Source organism: Erinaceus europaeus, chromosome 1, assembly GCF_950295315.1.
Source record: "Erinaceus europaeus chromosome 1, mEriEur2.1, whole genome shotgun sequence".
Classification (NCBI taxonomy): domain Eukaryota; kingdom Metazoa; phylum Chordata; class Mammalia; order Eulipotyphla; family Erinaceidae; genus Erinaceus; species Erinaceus europaeus.
Window position 1 is genome coordinate 72,773,527 of NC_080162.1, and position 21,209 is coordinate 72,794,735.

Genomic DNA, 21,209 nt, shown 5'->3' on the forward strand with positions numbered 1-21,209 from the left:
TATTACTGGAGGCACCAGTCCTCCAGCACCTACTGTGTGCCTGACACTGTGCTTAGTGAGTTCACTTATTTACAAAGTTTCCAGTGTTTGTACGCCTGCTGTACATCTAGTCCTGTCTAAGTGACTCCCTTGCTGTGGGGAGGGAGGTATGGGGTGCAGCCAATCAGCAGATGCAATATTATTTGATAAGAATTGGGTGAAGCATACAGGAAAGTGGGCCCTACCATAGGGTCCCAGGACTGGGGGAAGTTTAGGCTCTATAGTGGAAATGTGAGGTTTCTGCTGTCTTAGAGTTCAAGAAGACAATGGATAGTTATTCTTATCATCACATTATTTGGTAATTCGGTTAGCTTTGAAAAGTTCCTTTGTTAGACAATCTTTTTTTAATTATTATTTTTTTTCTTTTAACTAGAGCACAGCTCTGGCTTGTGGTAGTGCTAGGGAATGGAACCTAAGAAATCAAGCTTTAGGCATTAAAATCTTTTTGCATAACCATTATGCTATGTCCCCAGCCCTCTGCTCCTGTTTCTTTTCCTAGCAGTGGTAACATTCATCACTCATGCAGACACCTTCTCCTTGTTCTCCAATCTCTAGGTCTCTAGTCCATCCTGGACTTCCATCTGCATCAGTAGCATCACCCAGTTTGCTCAGCATCTGCTGTCTACAAATTCCTTGAACATGAACTTTAAATCTAGACCCAGGTACATGAGTGGCCATGACTCATTAGATTGAACCTCCTTTGTCTCCTAACTATGGGCTAGCAACAATCAGAACTTCTCACCAGGAGCCGGGCGGTAGCGTAGCGGGTTAAGCGCAGGTGGCACTAAGCGCAAGGACCGCATGAGGTTCACGGTTCGAGCCCCCGGCTCCCCACCTGCAGGGGAGTCGCTTCACAGGCGGTGAAGCAGATCTGCAGGTGTCTGTCTTTCTCTCCTCCTCTCTGTCTTCCCCTCCTCTCTCCATTTCTCTCTGTCCTATCCAACAACGATGACATCAACTACAACAACAATAACTACAACAACAACAACAAAAAAAAGACAACAAGGGCAACAAAAGGGAAGATAAATAAAATTACAAAAAAAAAATAAAAAAAAGAACTTCTCATCACACATTTACTTTTTATAAGTTTCAGTCCATCTATCATCTTTCCTGTTTCAACAACACCATGTGTTTTGTGTTTTACAAGGACTCGGAAACAATGAGGGATATGGGGGCTGCTGTGTGAAGACTAGGTGACTAAGCGTAAGCAAAGTAACTTTACAACTAACATGTGCTAATTACTAACACATATTCATAATTTCCTTAATATCATCTAAAATGTCATATATATATTCAACTTTTCAAAATTTCTCTTATAGCTGTTTTTGTTGTTTTTTTAAATATTTATTTATTCCCTTTTGTTGTCATTGTTTTATTGTTGTAATTATTTTTGTTGTTGTTATTGATGTCATTGTTGGAAAGGACAGAGAGAAATGGAGAGAGGAGGGGAAGACAGAGAGGAGGAGAGAAAGATAGACACCTGCAGACCTGCTTCACCATTTGTGAAGTGACTCCCCTGCAGGTGGGGAGTCAGAGGCTCCAGCTGGGATCCTTATGTGGTCCTTGTGCTTTGTGCCACCTGGAGGTATGTGCGCTTAACCCACTGCACTACCGCCCGACTCTCTTATAGCTGTTTTATAGTTTTAATTCTTCTGTGAGTGTTGGTTGAGTCATCCTGTGAAAACATCTTTTTTAATTTAATTTTAATTTTCTATTTATAAAAAGGAAACATTGACTAAACCAGAGGATAAGAGGGGTACAACTTCACACAATTCCCACCACCAGACTGTGAAAACATCTTAAGATTATTTTTCTTTTCTTTTTAATTTTTTAAATATTTTATTTATTTTCCCTTTTGTTGCCTTCGTTTTTTATTATTGTTGTAGTTATTATTGTTGTTGTTATTGATGTTGTCATTGTTAGATAGGACAGAGAGAAATGGAGAGAGGAGAGGAAGACAGAGAGGGGGAGAGAAAGATATACACCTGCAGGCCTGCTTCATCATCTGTGAAGCGACTCCCCTGCAGGTGGGAAGCCGGGGGCTGGAACCAAGATTCTTAGTTGGTCCTTACACTTAATGCTACGTGCGCTCAACCTGCTACGCTGCACTACCATCTGACTCCCTTAAAATGATTTTTCAGGAGTTGTAATATCACTAGTCTAATGTTATTGATAGCTTAAATTAGGCATCTCAAATGGGCAAATTATTAGATTGTGCTTTTTGTGGCTTTTGTTCTGTTTTCTCCTCATTTTCATCTATGGTTTGTAGTACTGCTCAGAATATCCCTTTCTTATTCTTTTGTTGCCTGCAAAGTCTGTCGTGACACTTTCATTCCTAATAGTGCAAACATGTCATTTATCCTTTTTCCTTAGTTAGACTCATTAGATGTTTTCAATTTTATTGATCCTTAACAAACTTCTTTCCTTTGAATGGGGTTCTCAATCATTTCTCTGTTTCCAATTAATTGGTTTTTGTTTGTTTGTTTGTTTGTTTGTTTTTACTGCATATAGAATAATTGTTGACCATATGTTCTGGCGTTTAATTCAGGGTCTCTATTCTGCTGTGTCGGCTGAAATGTCTATTGTGTGACTACTATGATGTTTATATTGCTGTCCTTTTGTAGTTTTTTTTTTTTTTGAAATCTGGAAGCATGTTGTTGATTTCTAGTTTCATAACATTGTAGTCAGAGAAGATAGTTTCCATGATTTTATTTTTCTATATGTGTCTTGTGTCTTATAAAATTTATCTTGGAGAGTGTTCCAAGTGCACTTGAGAAGAAGGTGTACTGGGGCCAGGTGGTGGCGCACCTGTTTGAGCACACATTACAATGCACATTTTAGAGTTTGAGCCCCTGGTTCCCACCTGCAAAGGGAAAGCTTTGCAAATGATGAAGCTGTGCTGCAGGTGAATCTCTCCCCCCCCACACACACACACTCTCTCTCTCTCTCTCTCTCTCTCTCTCTCCCTGCCCCTCTTGATTTCTGGTTGTCTCTATCCAATAAATAAATAAAGATAATACAAAAACATTAAAAGGAAGAATGTGTATTGAGTAGAATGTTCTGTATATTAAGTCCATTTATTCTGATGTGTGGTTCAATTTCAAAGTTTCCTTGTTGATTTTCTTTCTGGATGATCTACTGAATATTTTTTGTTACTAGTTTGTTATTATAGTTCCCTATAATTATCATATTGTCTATTTTTCTCTTAATATCTGCAGTTAATTGTTTGTACATATCAAGGTCTTGTGTATAAGGAAGTAAAAAGCATGTATATTTGTGATTATCTCCCCCTTAATCATTACATAATTTAATTTTTTGTAGTTATTACCTTTCTTGACTTGAAATTTATTTTGCCTGATTAAAGTATGTTTATCCCAGGGGTCTGGGTGGTAGTGCATGCGGTTAAGCACATATAGTGTGAAGGACAAGGATCCTGGTTTGAGCCCCCGGCTCCCCACCTGTAGGGGCGTTGCCTCACAAACAGTGAAGCAGGTCTGCAGGTGTCTTTCTCTTTCCTTTGTCTTCCCCTCCTCTCGCAACTTCTCTCTGTCCTATCCAGCAACAACAAGCATAACAAAATAGGAAAAAATGGCCTCCACGGGCAGTGGATTTGTAGTGCGGGCACTGAGCCCCAGTGATAACCCTGGAGGGAAAGAAAAAAAAAAGAATATGTTTATTCTCAGCTTTTGTTTCTGTTTGCTTGTAATGTCATCTTCTACCATTTTACTTTGAGAATAGATATGTTTTTAGAATAGAAATGAGTTTCCTGCAGGCAAAGTTGGCCTTGCTTGCTTGCCTTATTTATCCATTTATTTATTTAGTTAGTTATATCTACTCTATTCCTTCTGACTGGTAAGTTCAATGTTTTTAGCCTTAGGGTGTTCATTGGTATGTAAGCATTTACTACTGCCATTTAAATTTTGCCTTTGTTTATTTGCCCTCCTTTGTTTCTTTTTTTTTTTTCCTTCTATTTTGTCCTCCTGGTGAATTGAGGTTTCCTATGATGATTTTCTCAGTCTCATCCCTTTTTATTTTTATTAGTGATTTAATAATGATGAACAAGATTGTAAAATAATAGGGGTACAATTCCCACCACCAAGTTCCATGTCCTATCCCTTCCATTGGAAGGTTCCTTATTCTTCATCCCTCTGGGAATATAGACCAAAGATATTTATGGGGTGCAGAAGGTGGAAGGTCTGGCTTTTGTAATTGCTTCTCCACTGAACATGGATGTTGGCAGGTTGATCCATATCCCCAGCCTGTTTCTATCTTTCCCTTGTGTAGTAGGGCTCTGGAGAGATGAAGAATCAGAACACATTGGTGAGGCTGTCTGCCCAGGAAGTCAGGATGGTGTCATGGTAGCATCTGCAATTTGGTGGCTGAAAGGCAGTAAGATATAAAGCAGGACACATTGCTTAATAAACAGGAACCCAAAGGTAGGAATAGAGCAAATGAAATTGGGGTTCTTAATGTAGGAAGAAGCTAGGAATTCTATTTTAGGTATTTTCCAAGGGGCCCATGACTTTAGTAATTTTTACCTGAGCCTGATAGCTAGCATGCAGGGAAGGTGATGCCAGAGTTTAGAACAAGGCTAGTATCTCTGCTCCAGATTTGTACTTTGTGCCTATGATCATTTTTACATGAAATATCATATAGATAAAATAGGGTTCTTTATGTTTATAGCAATTTCTATTCCTTTTCCTATACAGTCATGTATTACATAATGATGCTTTAGTGAGAGGTTTCTTGTACATAATTTTATTGTCTATTGATGAAGTAATCAGCACACTGTCAGAGCACTTTACTCAGTCAGCAGCCTCATGCATTTCATGCTTACCACATCATCATTTCACATTTAATCTTGATTTAATATCACACTGTGTTCAATGAAATGTTTTATGTAAAATTCATGGTCACTGCTGAGATAGACTAAGAATGAATTTATCAGAACACAGAATCTTCATCATGCAAAGCAAGACTATAAAATTTCAGTCATTTTATACTTCCTCTTTTATATTTTCACCACAATTTTACTTTTTTATACTGTGATTTTGATGCATATCATAGTAGTTATAGATATTTTAATGCTTTCCCCCCTGTAATCGATATACTATGATTAGGGGTTTGACAAATATTTAGAAAAAGATTTGCCACAATCTGTTACCTTTTTAGAAATTTTTGTACTTCCATTCTTTTGCTTTAACTTGAAGAACTTTTTTTCCCTCCCCAATATCTCCTGTAAGGAAGATCTGTTGAGGGTAAACTCCCTCAGCTTTTGTTTGAAAGCTTTTTATTTCACTTTCATATATGAAGAATAACTGCCAGGAAGTATATTCTTGACTGGCAGTTTTATTTTTCTGCTAATGTCCTAAGGGGGTACCTTTGTAGGTTATTGTCTTTTCTAAGACCACCTTTAATATCTTCTTTGTCAGCTTCAATATAATGTGTTTTGGAGAAGATCTTTATGCATTGAGACAGATGTTTTATTAGTTTCATGGACTTTTATATCTAGTTTTTCTACCTGACTTGGAAAGTTCTCAGCCATTATTTAAGAACATTCTCTGCTCCATTTTCTCTCTCTAAGATATCCATTCTCCTTAAGTTGCCTTTTCTAATGGAGTAAAAGACTTTCAAAGGCTTTCATTATTAAAAAAAAAATCTTAGTTATTTCACAATGTGAAATTTCACCTGGTCATGGTCTACTGCAGCAGAGCCAAAGACTCTAAAGGTAGGAAGCAGGAGAGATTGAGAGGGCATGAAGACCCAGCACATGATGGTGATGAACTTCTGTTCATGATGGGTGTGACACCTGTTATGGGGAGATAAGCCACTGTACTTGTGTAACAATGGCTGTCTTATAGATTGTTATTTATCCCAGTAAAGCCATTTGTGAAACAAATTACATATTGCTACTCTCCTGAGTAAAGGTAATTCTGAGTAGCTCTATTTCTACACTTAGGTTCACTGGTTTTCTCTTCATATCATCTGCTCAATTCCCTCTACATTCTAATATATTTTTCACCTCATTTGTTGAGTTCTTCAGCTCTAAAATTTCTGGTTAGTTCTTTTTGTGAGTTCTGTATCCTTGGTAAAGCACACTTCTGTTCAGTAATTTTATCCCAGTGATTATTAGATTCCTGTATTGATTTTATTTATTTATTTGATAGAGAGGAAATGATAGGCAAGGGAGAGTTAGAAAGGGAACCAAAGAAAGAGTGATACCTACAGCACTGCTTCATTATTCATGAAGCATCTGTCATACAGGTTGGGACCAGGGGCTTGAACCCAGGTACTTGCATACAGCTACTGCATTCTACCATGGGCATCCCATTGTATTGTTTTTATATGTTTTCTTATAATTTACTGAATTTCTTCATAGCAGTTATTTTGACCTTTATCAATTAGATTGTTTTCATCTATTTATGGGGTTCGATTTTGAACATTATCACTAGTCTTCCTGTTACTATATTGCCATGATTGTTCATGTTTGATGACAAATACACCCGTCACTACACTTTAGTGACCAACACCTTTCTTAGTTAAGCAAGGTTTTGTACAAATTTCATGGTTTGGTGGTTAGTAACCTTTATTTTGTTTTCCAGAAGGTGGCACTGTAGTGCATTTTTTAAATTTATCTTTACAGAGTTGATTGCCAAGAAGGGTAGGAGGCAACACAGAGAGAAAAAAGGTTGATGGTGGTACAGTGAAGTGAGGTGACAATTAGGAATTGGAGCTTTAAGTGTGTCCATGCCTGGCAGAAGCTTCCTCAAAAATGGCAGCAGGAGTTCTGATGTCCATAGCTGATACTAACATCTCCCAAGGCAGATTGCGAAGACATTTTCCTTCGTATGTCATTGTCTTCTACACTTCCTTTCATCTTTCTCCCTCTCCCAGTCACTATGGTCTGTCTTCACACAGAGTAATTGAGTCCTCCAGCCCCAACACACGGTTGTGTAATCTCACTCACCACCTACTCTGGTTTAATGCCTGGCAAGACCCACCTTCTCTGCCATGGCTGCCTCGACAACCACCACATGCACTGGACTTCTCTGATCCATTGCCTCCTCTAAGGTCCAATCCAAGCATCTTCGGATGCCTCTCCATTTCCTAGCATACTATACAGAGATTTTTTTTGGGGGGGTAAGAGTCTTCCATTTATAAGTCAGAAGGAAATTTATCATTTATAAATCAAAGAGAAAAAAATGGAAGAGTCATGCATCCATGTTGCTGATATCACTGCATATTTTTTCACATCTTTTCCCACATCTCATTCTCTGTTTGTGTCTAGAGAGTCACAACAATGGAACCCATGGTAGCTAGCTGCTATGTTATCCCTTCAACCCTCAGCCACAGCCAGTTGATTTTCTTCCAGATTTCACAGTCCATATAATCTTAATTCTTCTGTTATTTCATGGGTTCAGACTTGTACTGAAATGAAATGTTAAGTTTATGTCATCTTCTCTGGACTGTCATGGTTTTGCCTTTTTAGTCTTCTATTTCCTGCTAGAACTTTGGGTGATTTAATGTGTCTGCTTGTTTTTGTCTCTAGGATTATTGCTGGGGTTCAGTGCCTGCATAAACCCACCACTCCGGGTGGCTATTTTGCCCCTTTCTGTTCCCCTTTCTATTTTTGTTTTACAGACAGAGAGAAATTGAGAGGTATGGGGGAGACAGAGAGGGAGAGGAAGACAGACACCTGCAGACCTGCTTTACCACTTGTGAAGCGTAAACCCTGCAGGTGGGGAGAGGGGGCTTGAACCCAAGTTCTTGCATTTGGTGATATGTACGATTTAACTGGATGTGCCACCTCCCGGCCTCTGTCTGCTTTTTTTTTTCCCCCTGTACTTGCTGGTGTACTGATGCACCAGCCTGTGTACTTAGACTGGAAATGTCTAGGTTTGGGGGCTGATGGAAAGTGCAAGACTCTTATATGTCTTTACTGAGTTGCCACAGCCTAGCCCAGGGGTGTGAAAACCCTGATGATTTCAGTTGTAGGCTCCAAGGCTCTGGAACATCTTCATGTCCATTTTTTAAAATTTATTTATTTATGAGAAAGATAGGAGGAGAGAGAAAGAACCAGACATCACTCTGCACATGTGTTGCCGGGGATTGAACTCGGGACCTCATGCTTGAGAGTCCAAAGCTTTATCACTGCGTCACCTCCCGGACCACTTCATGCTCATTTTTATGGCATTTGGATATTATGCAATTTTTCTAGCTCATTGAACTTCTCATCTGTCAATGCAGGACATCCAGCATGCTACTGGCGTTTTTTGTTGTTGTTATTGGTTGTTGTTTTTTTTTTTAATAATTTTTTTCTTTTTTTTGTCATTGCCAATGCTTCACCATTCTGAACTCACTTTTTTTTCCTTCCCAGATAGAGAAAGCTAGAGACTAAGACAGTGGGAAAGAGATCACAGATACCACTGAATTTTCTTCCACTTACTAGGATCTTTGTGATTGAATTGCCTCCACACAAATAACAACAGAGAATATCCCCACCTAATGCACCTCAACATAATCAAAACTACTAGTTCCTTTCTTAGTTTACGTACTATAGATTCCTGGGATCATGTGCTTTCTGCTTTAAATTAGCTACACTATGAAGCCTCTCTCTATGATCAGCAAGGTACCTTTCCAATGATTTCCTATTCAGAGTGAGTAATGTGCTGAATGTGACTTGCCAGATAACTCAGCCCCCTTCATTATCTGCCCTTGTATATTTCCCTTACATATTTCTTTGTTCTTGGTGAGAATGAACTGGCAAGTTCACGAGAGCATGAACACTAGGATTTAGGAATTTTCTTGTCCGATTCAGTTATTTTGAAGTTTGTGATTTATTTTGATCAAATAATACTAAAATCTGTGTTGCACTGAATTTACTTTCCATTAAAAAAAATTTTTTTTTGCTTTTATTTTTTATTTTTAGCACTGTGATTTGGAGTCATTACTTTTGGTGATTCAACTTTCCTTTCCCTTAGCAGCACAAAATTGAACTAAAAGACTTGAGTGCTTTGGCCCATATCTACCTGTCACACACCTAGTCGGGCTGTTATTCTGACTTAGCAGGCCTGTGAGAGTTAAGAATTCAGATCATCTATACCTTTGATACTCTTATTATTATGCCCTGGACACAACTGCCAGCTTTTTCTGTCTTTTGCTCTAACTCAGAATCTACAGTATTGCCAAGAGTCCTCTGTCTTTAATGCTTAACTTAAAAAATTATTTATTTATTTTACTTTAATGAGAGAGATACAGAGAGAAACAACAAAGCACTGCTTAGCTCTGGCTTATGACAGTGCTGGAGATTGAACTTGAGAGCTTGGACTGTGAAAAGTCTTGCATAACCATTATGCAGTCTCCCAGCCCTTAATGCTTAACTTTTAGCATATGGTTAACCCCTCCTGGTGTTTCCTTATCTTTTCTTGAAGGACTAATGCCCCAGCAACAGTCATCCAAGTTCATAGCCTTTATAGTGACCCTCTCCTTACTTCTTTCAAATTGACTGTTATCGATGATTTTTTTTCTGTTAGTTGCTTCATCCAAGTTACCACTAGGTGAGTGCTTCATAGCAGAGAAGAACTGACCTTGCCTACTGTGCACCTCCCCCATGCTGGGTTCTTGACCTATCAACTGCTGAATGAGTGAGTCCAAATGTGCATTTTCTATTTACTTTAAAGATTACTACAGTGAACTCTCACGGTTTAGGTTTAGTTTTCCTGGGAAGAACTCTGGAGTGGGTCTAAGAATGCAGGAAGGTGATTGTGGGGTGCTGCGGTAACCAACATGCCTGAGGCAGTGATGGAAGCAGGGAAACAAGGGAATTCTAGACTTATGTAGGCACAACAGACTCCAGCCCCCACAGACAGCATGCCAGGATGGTCTTTAGAAAGTTCAGGTGGGGCTGGGGAGACAGCAAATGACCATGGAAACTTTTATTTATTTATTTATTTCCTTTTTGTTGCCCTTGTTTTCATTGTTGTTGTAGTTATTATTGTTGTTGATGTCATTGTTGTTGGATAAGATAGAGAGAAATGGAGAGAGGAGGGGAAGACAGAGGGGGAGAGAAAGATAGACACCTGCAGACCCGCTTCACCGCCCATAAAGCAACTCCCCTGCAGATGGGGAGCCAGGGGCTCGAACTGGGATCCTCAAGCCGGTCCTTGAGCATTGCGCCACGTGTGCTTAACCCGCTGCACTACTGCCCGACTCCCCCATGCAAACTTTTATGCCTGAGACTTCAAAGTCCCACGTTTAAGCCCCAGCACCACTGTAAATCAGGGCTGAGCAGTACTCTGGTCGCTATATATCTTTCTCTCTGTATTTCTCTCTCATTAAAATAAAAAAATCATAAAATAAGTTAAAAATATTAAGAGGGGGGAGAGAGAGAGAAAGAAAGCTCAAATGCAGGGAAGGGGCTGAATGTTTTGTCCAAGTTCAGTCATTCCTTTGACTAAGAGGACCAAATCTGGGCACTGAGGCTAACAATTGACAAAGAAACTTAAACCACACTCCTAAGCACTCAGTCCCCCAATGTTCTAGGAAAAAAATTGGTCAAGTTTCTTTCGTTCACATTAGGGTTATTTTCTATATAAAATTTATTTCAAATCCTTATTTCTTGATTTTTAAATGCAAGACTGTTCACTGTAAACATGCAAAGAATCTAAATGTGTGTTGCCCTTGATCACCTTTTTACACCCAACAGAGTGACAGTAAATAGTAGAATGTGTTTGAAGCCCCTCCCAATTTGTGACCCCCATTTCCTTGACTCTCAAGAGTGCTCTTCAGTCTGCAGATTTCATGAAATCAGACCATTATGCAGAGTGCTTCACTACATGAGAGCAGACAGACATTCAGACCCACACTGGCAACTCTGTCATCATTAAGGGTATCTTCTCACTTAACTTGCATGTTATATGGACATTCATTCCTCTGACCATGAGAGGGTGGGCTTGTCTTGGTCTAAGGCAAGCTCTCTGATCACCTTACTGGATTAAAGTGTTGCATTTCCCTGGCTTGAAATCACACCATCTGCAGCTGGAGAAGTGGCTCAGTTGGTAGAGTGTAAGACTTGCATACCTAAAGCTCCTAGTTCAATCTGCAAGTACAAGAGTGATGTTCTAATTTTGCTCTCATGTGAAACTCTGTATCTTATGTGAAATGGAATAAAAATAAATCACAGTGTTCTTTGAATTCTCCTTAATTAATATCCTCAACTTCACCTCCCAGCAAGAATATCAACTGCACACAGGGGCTCAGGATCCATCAGTAAAGCAGGTGCCACTCTCAGGTGTCACTGAGGACACAGTCCCACAACACTGTCTCTCGAGGACAATCCTCATGCCTAGGAAGGGTTGAGTGAGGACCGGGGAAACAGCATAATGGTTATGCAACCAACTTTTAAGCCTGAGAATCTAAACTCCCAAGTTCAATCCCCAGCACTACCAGAAATCAAAGCTGAGCAATGTTCTGGTAAGAGAGAGGAGGTGAGGAGAAGGAAGGAGAGGGAGAGGGAGATAAGGAGAGAAAAGAGAGAAAAAAAGGAATACGGAAACTCTTTGCCCTTATTAGTTCCTTGTTATTAAACCAGAATAGATTATAGCTTCAACAGCTTCAGAACATTAATGGGCAGCCTCCGGTGAGGTAAGTGGAACCTTGGGGAATGGATGGCTGTGTGGCCCCTCTAATACCCCTCTGTCTCTTAACTTCCAGGTCCAGATATGTTGACCCCACTTTTCATTGCTGTCCTCCTAGGCCTCCTAGTCTCCAAGGTGCTGCTGGTGGTTAGTGTCTCTGTCATCTACATCCACAGGAAGCAGGGACTCTGAGCTGTAAGTGGGGGAAGAAAGGAGGGGGAAAGGCAAAGGTCTGTGCCATAGGGGGCAGGTCAGCAGAAGGAGGAAGCACACAGGTCACATAGGATCAGGGTCTGTGTGGAGTTAAGAGAAGGTGACTCACTTCCCTCAATATCCTCAGGAGTCTCAGAGGACAACTCTAAAGGCTACCAACTCCCAGGAAGTAGGTGGGATCCTAGAGGAAGTAGGCTGGGTCCAGGGTGCACAAAAGGTGACCATAGAGTCCCAGTGTTTTGTGCAGGATTGAACACAGAGGGCACAATGGGGAGAAACTGGATGGGGATGGTACCACCTCTCAGTTAATTGAATATGGGATTCCATGGGGTTAAAGAAATCCACATTTCAGAGTATTGCTGAGAAGTCTCAGGTTGGCTGCTCTGTGTGACCAGGTGGAAGGACGGGAAATAGGATTCAGGACCTAGAGGATGGCTGGGATGGCAGAGTACTATCTCAAGGGCTGTCCTTCCTCTCATGACAGTCAATCTTAAGAGGAATAAAATACCACAGACACAGAGGGCACCCAGGGAATAATCATTCTTGAATTATTAGTGCATCATCATTAAATGTGAACTTACTTCCCATAGCTCTATATTTTCTTTTGCTACCTGCCACTGACAGTCTTTTTGCCTCCTTCCTTTTCTGGAGGAACAACCTAGGAATAGGAATGACAAGAAGCTTCCACAGGTTCTCTTCTAGATGCCTCCCTTCCCCAGAGACCTGCCTCCCACACACTCCTTCTGGTCCTTCTCACAGTCCTGCTGCCCCAGAGCATGGTCCTCTCAGAAACATACACTTCAGAACTCAAGATGATCCATTTCCATAGCAAAGTCAGAAACAATCCAATGAAAAAGTTGGCAGAGAATCAACAATATGTACAAATGGCCTCCAGCTCCATGGAAGGTTCTAATACAGTTGTACATCTGGGGAATATAAATCAAGCCCACAATCAGGCACATCTGAGGAAATGTTGTCACTAAAAAAGGCCAAGACATTAGTTTGGCCAAAATGTGAATAATAAGAACTCTCAGCAGTCTTACTAAATATAAACTGGTAGAGTTACTAAACAATATGGAGACTCCTTAAAAATTATTAAAAACAATCACATGATCCAACAATTATACTTCTGCATCTATTTTCAAAGGTAACATAATTATGATCTTAAGGAGATATCGGCAAACCTTTGTCACTACAGAATTATTTTACAATAGCCAAGATATATGATAAACCTAACCTCCATTTCTATACAGTGGAATATGATTCAGCCTTAAAAATCAAGAAATTCTGGCATTTGCAACATGGGCTTTGAATGGATGAACTTTGAATACATTATGCTAAGTGAACTAAGTCAGACAGAGACTGATATTTTATTATCTCTCTTATGTGTGCGTTATGGGAAAATCAAGCTCAGACATATAGAAAACAGACTGGTGGTTGCAAGTAGTTGGAGAAGGGTGATAGAAGAAGGTAAAAATGGCAAAAATATAAAAGGATTCTAGTTAAAGACAAATCAGTCCAGGTATGCAAAGTATAGCGTCAATTCTAAACTTAAAGATTGAATGTGTTGAATGTTACTACTTGAATAGTTCTTTTTTTCTTTTTTTTTCCAGAGGAAAATGTTTATTCATACAGAAGGTCAGAACAGGGAGATGGTCAAAACACAGATGGCCATTTCAACTGAACTTTGAAGGGAAAATTTAGACTACTCCTGACCAAGGAAACTTTCAAGGGTAGATTTAGACTACCCCAGACCCAAGAAACTTTCAAGGGGAGATCAGGATGTCCCAGACCTAGGGAACCTTCTTTCTTTCTTTCTTTCTTTCTTTCTTTCTTTCTTTCTTTCTTTCTTTCTTTCTTTCTTTTTTATTTAAGAAAGGAGACATTAACAAAACCGTAGGATAGGAGGGGAACAATTCCACACAGTTCCCACCACCTGATCTCCATATCCCATCCCCTCCTCTGATAGCTTTCCCATTCTCTATCCCTCTGGGAGTATGAACCCACGGTCGTTGTGGGTTGCAGAAGGTGGAAGGTCTGGCTTCTGTAATTGCTTCCCCGCTGAACATGGGCGTTGACTGGTCAATCCATACTCCCAGTCTGCCTCTCTCTTTCCCTAGTAGGGTGGGTCTCTGGGGAAGTGGAGCTCCAGTACACATTGGTGTGGTCATCAGTCCAGGGAAGTCTGGTCGGCATCATGCTGGCATCCGGGACCTGGTGGCTGAAAAGAGAGTTAACATAGAAAGCCAAACAAATTGTTGAAGAATCATGGACCTAAGGGCTGGAATAGTGCAGATAAAGTGTTGGGGGGTACTCTTTGCAGACTATTGTGTACTTCTGCTTTCAGGTATATATTTTTCCCTGGTTTACGGACACGTGTGAGCATATGCTCTATCTCAGGGGACCTGGTCTATATCTAGGTTTGGGGACTTTATTGAGGAGTGGACCACCTGGAATGGAATTAGAGAATACTATGAAAGGAAAGGTCTCACCCGAGTGATGAAGCTAAAGGGTTGTCATTCCACACCTGAAGTCTCTGGACACAGTCTGAAGTGAAGCATGCTGGGGTGGCACTCGTTGCGTTGATTAGGTTGTGATCGGCAGATGCAATATTATTTGATATGAATTGAGAGAAGCATGCAGGAAAGTGAGACCCACCCTAAGGTTCCAGAACTGGGGGAAATATGGCTCTATAGTGGAAATGTGAGGTTCCTGCTGTCTTAGGGTTCAAGAAGATAATGGATAGCTATTGTTATCATCACATTATTTGGTCCTAGGGAACTTTCTAAGGAAAACATATCTATAATAATAATAATGTTGTTTAAGGTTATTCCTGATGTTAATGAAAACAATGATATATGATGCCATCCGTATCCTTGATGTTAATGAAAATAATCTTACACAATGTCAACTATATTTGGGCAAAAAGTGTTTAAATAATAAACCTCTGCAGACAGAGGGCAGAGATGCCTCTCTCCTGCACCTGAAACAGCTGATGTGTCTCTCGCTTCATTCATCTCACCGACTCCCCTTTTTCCTTCAGGGACTCTGAATTACTTTCTCTGGGACCGGCTCCCAACAGTCTAGATTTTGGATCTTTGTTAGTAACTTGAATAGTTCTTAAGCTTCTCATCATAAGAAAAAAGATTATGACTATGTGCAAAAATGAATGTTAACTATTCTTACTGAGGTGCTAATTTTTCAGTATATAGCCATCACTGATATGTTGTATGTATTAAACTAATAGAATATCATATATCAGTAATATACTAATAAAACTGACTCAGAAAAGCTAAATCTATTTTATGTAAAGGACTGTTCTTAATATATGGCTTTAGCATTAATGTTTTATATTATGTATGAAATGGCAGTGATGGTAGATTACAATTTCTTCTTTTCAGTTTTTATTAAATAAAATTGAAAGTTAATAAAATAAAAACTAGAAATTTATGATATTATTAAAAACTTGAATGTATTAGGTCTTAATTATTAGGGCCTTGCAGATAGATATTGGTATCATTTTCTTTCTTTTTAAAAAAATTATATATATATATATTATTTATTATTGGATAGAGACAAAGAGAAATTGAGAGGGGAGGGGAAGATAGAAAGGGAAAGAGACAGAGAGACACCTGCAGCCTGGCTTCATCACTTGTGAAGTTTTCCTGCAGGTGAGAACCAGGGACTTGAACCTGGATTCTTGTACACTGTAATGTGTATGTTCAACCAGGTTCACCATTGCCTGGCCTCTGATATTGGTAGCTTCTGATAATTAACATAGGAAAACATAGTAGATTACCTCCCCACAACACTACTGCCAAATTATACATATGTAGTGAAAAGGAATCACAGTCTAAATTCTGCCAGACAGAAATATTAGCAATTGGATAAAAGAACACTCAGAGACACTTCTTTAAGTTCAGTAAAGTTGAATCTGTGTTCTTTCTAATTGTTTGTTTTAAAAAACACATCTCAGTTAGCTGTGCACACAGTTCAAGACTGTTAGTTATATTCACATTGTTGTGAAATATTGGGCTGTCAGAAAGACCATGATATACTTTTGCACTAAAAACAAACCAGAAAAATACACCATGACTTTTCCAACATCCCAGCACTCAAATAAGTTCTGCCTAGAATGTTCCTAGCTATGACCATGGAATGTAAACACAGACCAACAAGGACACAGAGGTTACACAGGTTCCTATGATAAACATGAATAAACATAGGCCCTGGGTCAGATTGATGAGGTTTACAGTTAATGGTATTCATACACTTTCCTTATATTTGGGAGCTACACCAGCTTTGTAGTTCTATCTTCAACTCTGACACCATCTTCCTAAACAATACTCCTAGCCTACCTGCATGTTAGCTGCCTGGCCCAGGCAAAAATTAGTACATTCATGGGCCCATTAGAATATACCTAAAATAGAATTCCTAGCTTCTTCCAACATGAAGACCCCAAATCTCACCTGTTTTATTCTTACTTTTAGGTTCCTGATTATTAAACAATTTTTTCTGCTTTATATCTTGGTGTTTTTCAGCCACAAAGTTGCAGATGCTACCATGATGCCAACATGACTTCCCTGGGCAGACAACCTCACCAATATGTCCTGGAGCCCCACCTGTCCAGAGCCCTTCCCCACTAGGGAAAGATAGAAATAGCCTGGGAGTATGGACCAACCTATAAATGCCCGTGTCCAGCAGAGAAGCAATTACAGAAGTCAGACCTTCCACCTTCTGTACCCCATAAAGATCTTTGGTCCATACTCCCAGAGGGATAAAGAACAAGGAAGCGTCTAATGGAGAGGACAAGATACAGAACTCTGGTGGTGGCAATTGTATGGAACTGTACCCATTTTATCTCACTATCTTGTTGATCATTATTAAATCACTAATTAAAGAATAAATAAATAAATAATAGAATCTCTGTAGTCATTAAAGACCTCCAATTCCTCCTCCCTACAGACACCATAAATGTGACTTTGCCTTCTATATGAATAGAATGTCTTTGCTTTCTACCTGTGAGTTTGACTATTCTTTTACTTTGTCTTAAGTAGAAATATCTTATATGATGTTACTGATGTTACACAACTATCTGAGAACATGAAGGCAAGAAACTGAGACTTTCTATGTGGATACATCTCCTGCAATATACCATATTTGGCTTTTTGTGATAACCTTAACTGTTTAGCATAATGTTTAGCACTTCAAATGACATAAAGAAATAAGAGCATGTGACATAATTGCCAAAGTGGAAAGACAGAGTGACTGGGCTTGTAAATGGGGTATTATACAATGAAGACTTTAAGATGGGCTAAGGGGCCCAGTGGACACAGCAACTCAGACAGGAGAAACTTCTGTTCCTACTAGGCCTGTGCAAGTCTCTATGAAAACAAATGTGTATGTTCTGGCTTATTTGTCCTTTCCTGTGGTTGACCTCTATTTCACAGTGTAGAAACAGGAATTGCTCAAATTCTAGAACAAAATCTCACAGTCATTTTAGCACTTCCTTTACACTACATAAGGCAGGATTTCAGAGCAGAGATACTGGGTTCATTCAACACACAAGCTGGACACAGCAGGCTCCCCAAACCTCCAAGATGCCCATTCCTGCAGTCTGACCCTGCTCACCTCCACCTTGCCTGCTGCTGGATGACTCTACTGCTGGGACTCACAGATGAGCACTGCTTTAGAGCAGGACCCCTTTTTCTTGCCCCGATTATGCTGCTGCCTGTAGACATTAAGGGCATCAGGAATGTACACACCCAATGCTACCACAGAATGTTGAAGACAACATTATCTGAGAGCAGGATTAGGAAACTGTCTTTTTCTTTTTTTTTTCTTTTTTCTTTTTCCTCCAGGGTTATTGCTGGGCTCGGTGCCTGCACTACGAATCCACCACTCCTGGAGGCCATTACCTCCCCTTTTGTTGCCCTTGTTGTTGTAGCCTCATTGTGGTTATTATTATTGCCATTGTTGACGCTGTTCGTTGTTGGATAGGACAGAGAGAAATGGAGAGAGGAGGGGAAGGCAGAGAGGGGAAGAGAAAGATAGACACCTGCAGACCTGCTTCACCGCCTGTGAAGTGACTCCCCTGCAGGTGGGGAGCCGGGGGCTTGAACCGGGATTCTTACGCCAGTCATTGCGCTTTGCGCCACATGCGCTTAACCCACTGCGCCACCGCTTGACCCCCAGGAAACTGTCTTTTTCTGATGATTCACTACCTGCAGCTATTACAGAGGGGTCAAAAGAGCACAAAATAGACACAGCAATTACTACTTTGTAATTGTCCAGTCCCCATAAGATATTGGATATAGTTACTATTACTGGTCCTGATTTGAAATTGGGAAAAGTGAGGCAGAGAGTAACTTTCCCTGTGTCATCTACCTAGATCAGTGGAGCTTTTGAAATTCAAGTCTAAAGTCAGCAGTTCTGGGGTTCATGGTTTTTACTAAGTTGGTCTACTTCTGAGTGGAGGCTAATTTCAGAAAACTTTTGTTCCTAGCCATGACCACAGAATATGAGCTTAGACCTACAGGGATCCAGAGGTTACATAGGCTCCTGTGATGAATATTGGCCCCAGATCAAACCAGTGGGATTTACAGTTAACAATATTTATATATCCCCATATTTGGGAGCTATTCTCTTCCCTGATCCAGTTTTCTAGCCCTTTTTCTAACTATGACACCATCTCCCCAGAAAATAATCTGGGTCCACCTACATATTAGATGCCAGGCAGAAGCAAAAACTAGTAAAGTCATAGGCCCTCTGGAATATACCTAAAATGGAACTACTAGCTTTTTTCAAAATAGAGTCTCCAAATCTTCATCTGCAATATTCTTGCCTTTAGGTTCATGACTAGTCAACAATTTGTTCTACTTTATATCTTAACTCTTTTTTTTCAGCCACCAGGTTCCAGATGCTAACATAATGCCAACCCAACTTCCTTAGGCAGAGGACCTCACCATGTGTCCTGGAACCCTGCTTCTCTAGATCCTTGCCCCACTAAGGAAAGAGAGAGATAGGCTGGGAGTATGGATCAACCTGCTAATGCCCATGTTCAGTGGAGAAGCAATTACAGAAGCCAGATCTTCCACCTTCTGCACCCTACAATGAGGGCTACATTTCCATACAGTGCCCACCCCCAGACCTCCATATCCAATCCCCTCTCTGATAGCTTCCCTATTCTTTATCCCTCTGGAAGTAAGAAATTAAGAGAGACAAGAATATTTCTCATTCTACTAATTTCTCTTCCTTTATTTATTATAATTTTTATTTATAAAATGGAAACACTGAAAAAAAAAACCCATAAGATAAGAGGGATACAATTCCCACCACCAGAACTCCATATCCCATCCCCTCCCCTGATAGCTTTCTTATTATTCTTTAACCCTCTGGGAGTATGGACTCAGGATCATTATGGGATGCAGAAAGTGGAATGTGTGGCTTCTGTAATTGGTTTCGAATATTTCTGTCTAGATGAAATGCACATTTACAAATGGGCTTTTTCAGTGCATTTTTCTGAGCACTTTACTAAGTTTCTACTAATCTCCCCCCTCTTTTTTACTACTATAAATGTACTCCCTATCCTACCTCAAACTTTCTAACAAGCAAACCTCTCTTTCTGTATAACAAGTAGTTTTTGAGATGTTACTAAATTGAGGCCCATTTTTCAAACTAAATAAGGAGGAGGAAAGCCAGGGATAAAAGACAAAGAGACCTTCCTCATGTGATATATATCTGTACATATCCCCAAATCTGTATGAACTCTATTGATACTGATAGCTGTATCACTTAATGTCAGCTTAAGCCTCAGGAAATCTAATAGTGACTGACTTTCTAATATCCTAAACATTTACCATGTAACACTGGAAATGCCTCTGACTATCAGCTCCAGGGACCATTACACCTAGGAAATCAGGAAGGGGGTGGGAAGGGTAGAGGATCTGGTGCATGATGATGGGAAAGGACCTAGGCTAGAGGTGAGAGTGTTTTGTAGACAAATTTTACTCACATATCAATAACTTTACAGTAAACCATTAGCCCCCAACAATATAAGACATAAAGCAAGGTAACTTGAGTGAACTTTCAGACTCTATCTTCAAAACTGAGATTACTAAGGCACAGACATACTTTTTGTTGATTTTTTTTTTAATTTCTAACTTTATTACCCTTCTTGTGTATGCATTTGAGCAAGTCAAAAAAATCACGTTCAGGTACTAAAATCTTTCCCAAGAACTTGCTTTTCACTGTTTTCTAGTTGCTTATCTCTCTCCTCCCTGAAATGATGCAGAAGTCTGTCAGTCACAGTAATGGGTAAGCAAAGAATCAAGAGGGACAGTTATCTAGGGATAATACAACTGCTTTTGTTTTGTCATTTTTCTTTTCCCAAATATTATTGTGCTTTCGGCATTGCCTGATGATCTTGCAGTTTTCTCTGATTTTCATTTTGCACATGCATATTTTGCATATACTCGAAGACAATAGGAAGTTAAAGGAGGGTCTGGGTGACAGAAATGACACTTTGGCAGAAGAAGAGTTATACAAACACATGTTTTGGTGAGATATGACAAAGTATACCAAATAAGTTAAGTCTTGCAAAACATTTTCTCAATGTTTAATTTTTTTCATTAATAAAGGCAATAGGCTCAATTTGATGCCTTGATTTTAGCTTAGTGACACCAGTGTTGGGTTTCTGACCCTCATAACTTTTAACTTTTAAGGCATTAAGATATTCATTGTCAGTCACAGCAACTTTACAAACTTGAACTGCCCTCGCAGAATTAAAATGGTGTTTTCTTCCTTGTAGAACTCCATGTTCATGAAAGTTGTGAGGTGCACTCATCCACTGCTTCTGGAGACTATTTTTTCCCTTTTGTTGCTTGCTGTTTATTGTTGTTGTTGTTATTGCTGTCACTGTTGTTGGATAGGACAGAGAGAAATCAAGAGAGGAGGGGAAGATAGAGAGAGGGAGAGAAAGGTAGACACCTACAGACCTGCTTTACTGCTTTTGAAGCGACTCCCTTGCAGGTGGGGAGCCAGGGGCTAGAACCGGGATATTTACGCCCGCCCGTCATTACGCATACACACTACCGCCCAGCCCCGGAGAAATACTTTTCAAGGTGCAGGATAATTTGTGTGGCTTTCTGAGGAAAGAACCTTTCTGAACACAAACAGCAGGAACAACATACACAGAGACACTAAGAAGAAAGCCTCTTTCTTACTGAAACTTCAGGTTCAGTTTTGCAATGAAAGACATACTTCTCACTGCAGGATTTGAAGAAAGAAGTGGCAAGATATAACATGGGTTTTAAATTTATA

The 21,209-nt window shown here is 39.8% G+C and overlaps 1 long non-coding RNA gene across 1 annotated transcript; it reads left to right on the forward strand.

The window, feature by feature from the left end:
* The first annotated feature begins 9,486 nt into the window (after nucleotides 1-9,486).
* Nucleotides 9,487-16,811, forward strand: LOC107522506 (uncharacterized). The gene is made up of 3 exons (XR_001601514.2): nucleotides 9,487-9,683; nucleotides 11,752-11,870; nucleotides 16,430-16,811. It is a non-coding gene; the product is annotated as an uncharacterized LOC107522506 (long non-coding RNA).
* The last annotated feature ends 4,398 nt before the right edge of the window (nucleotides 16,812-21,209 follow it).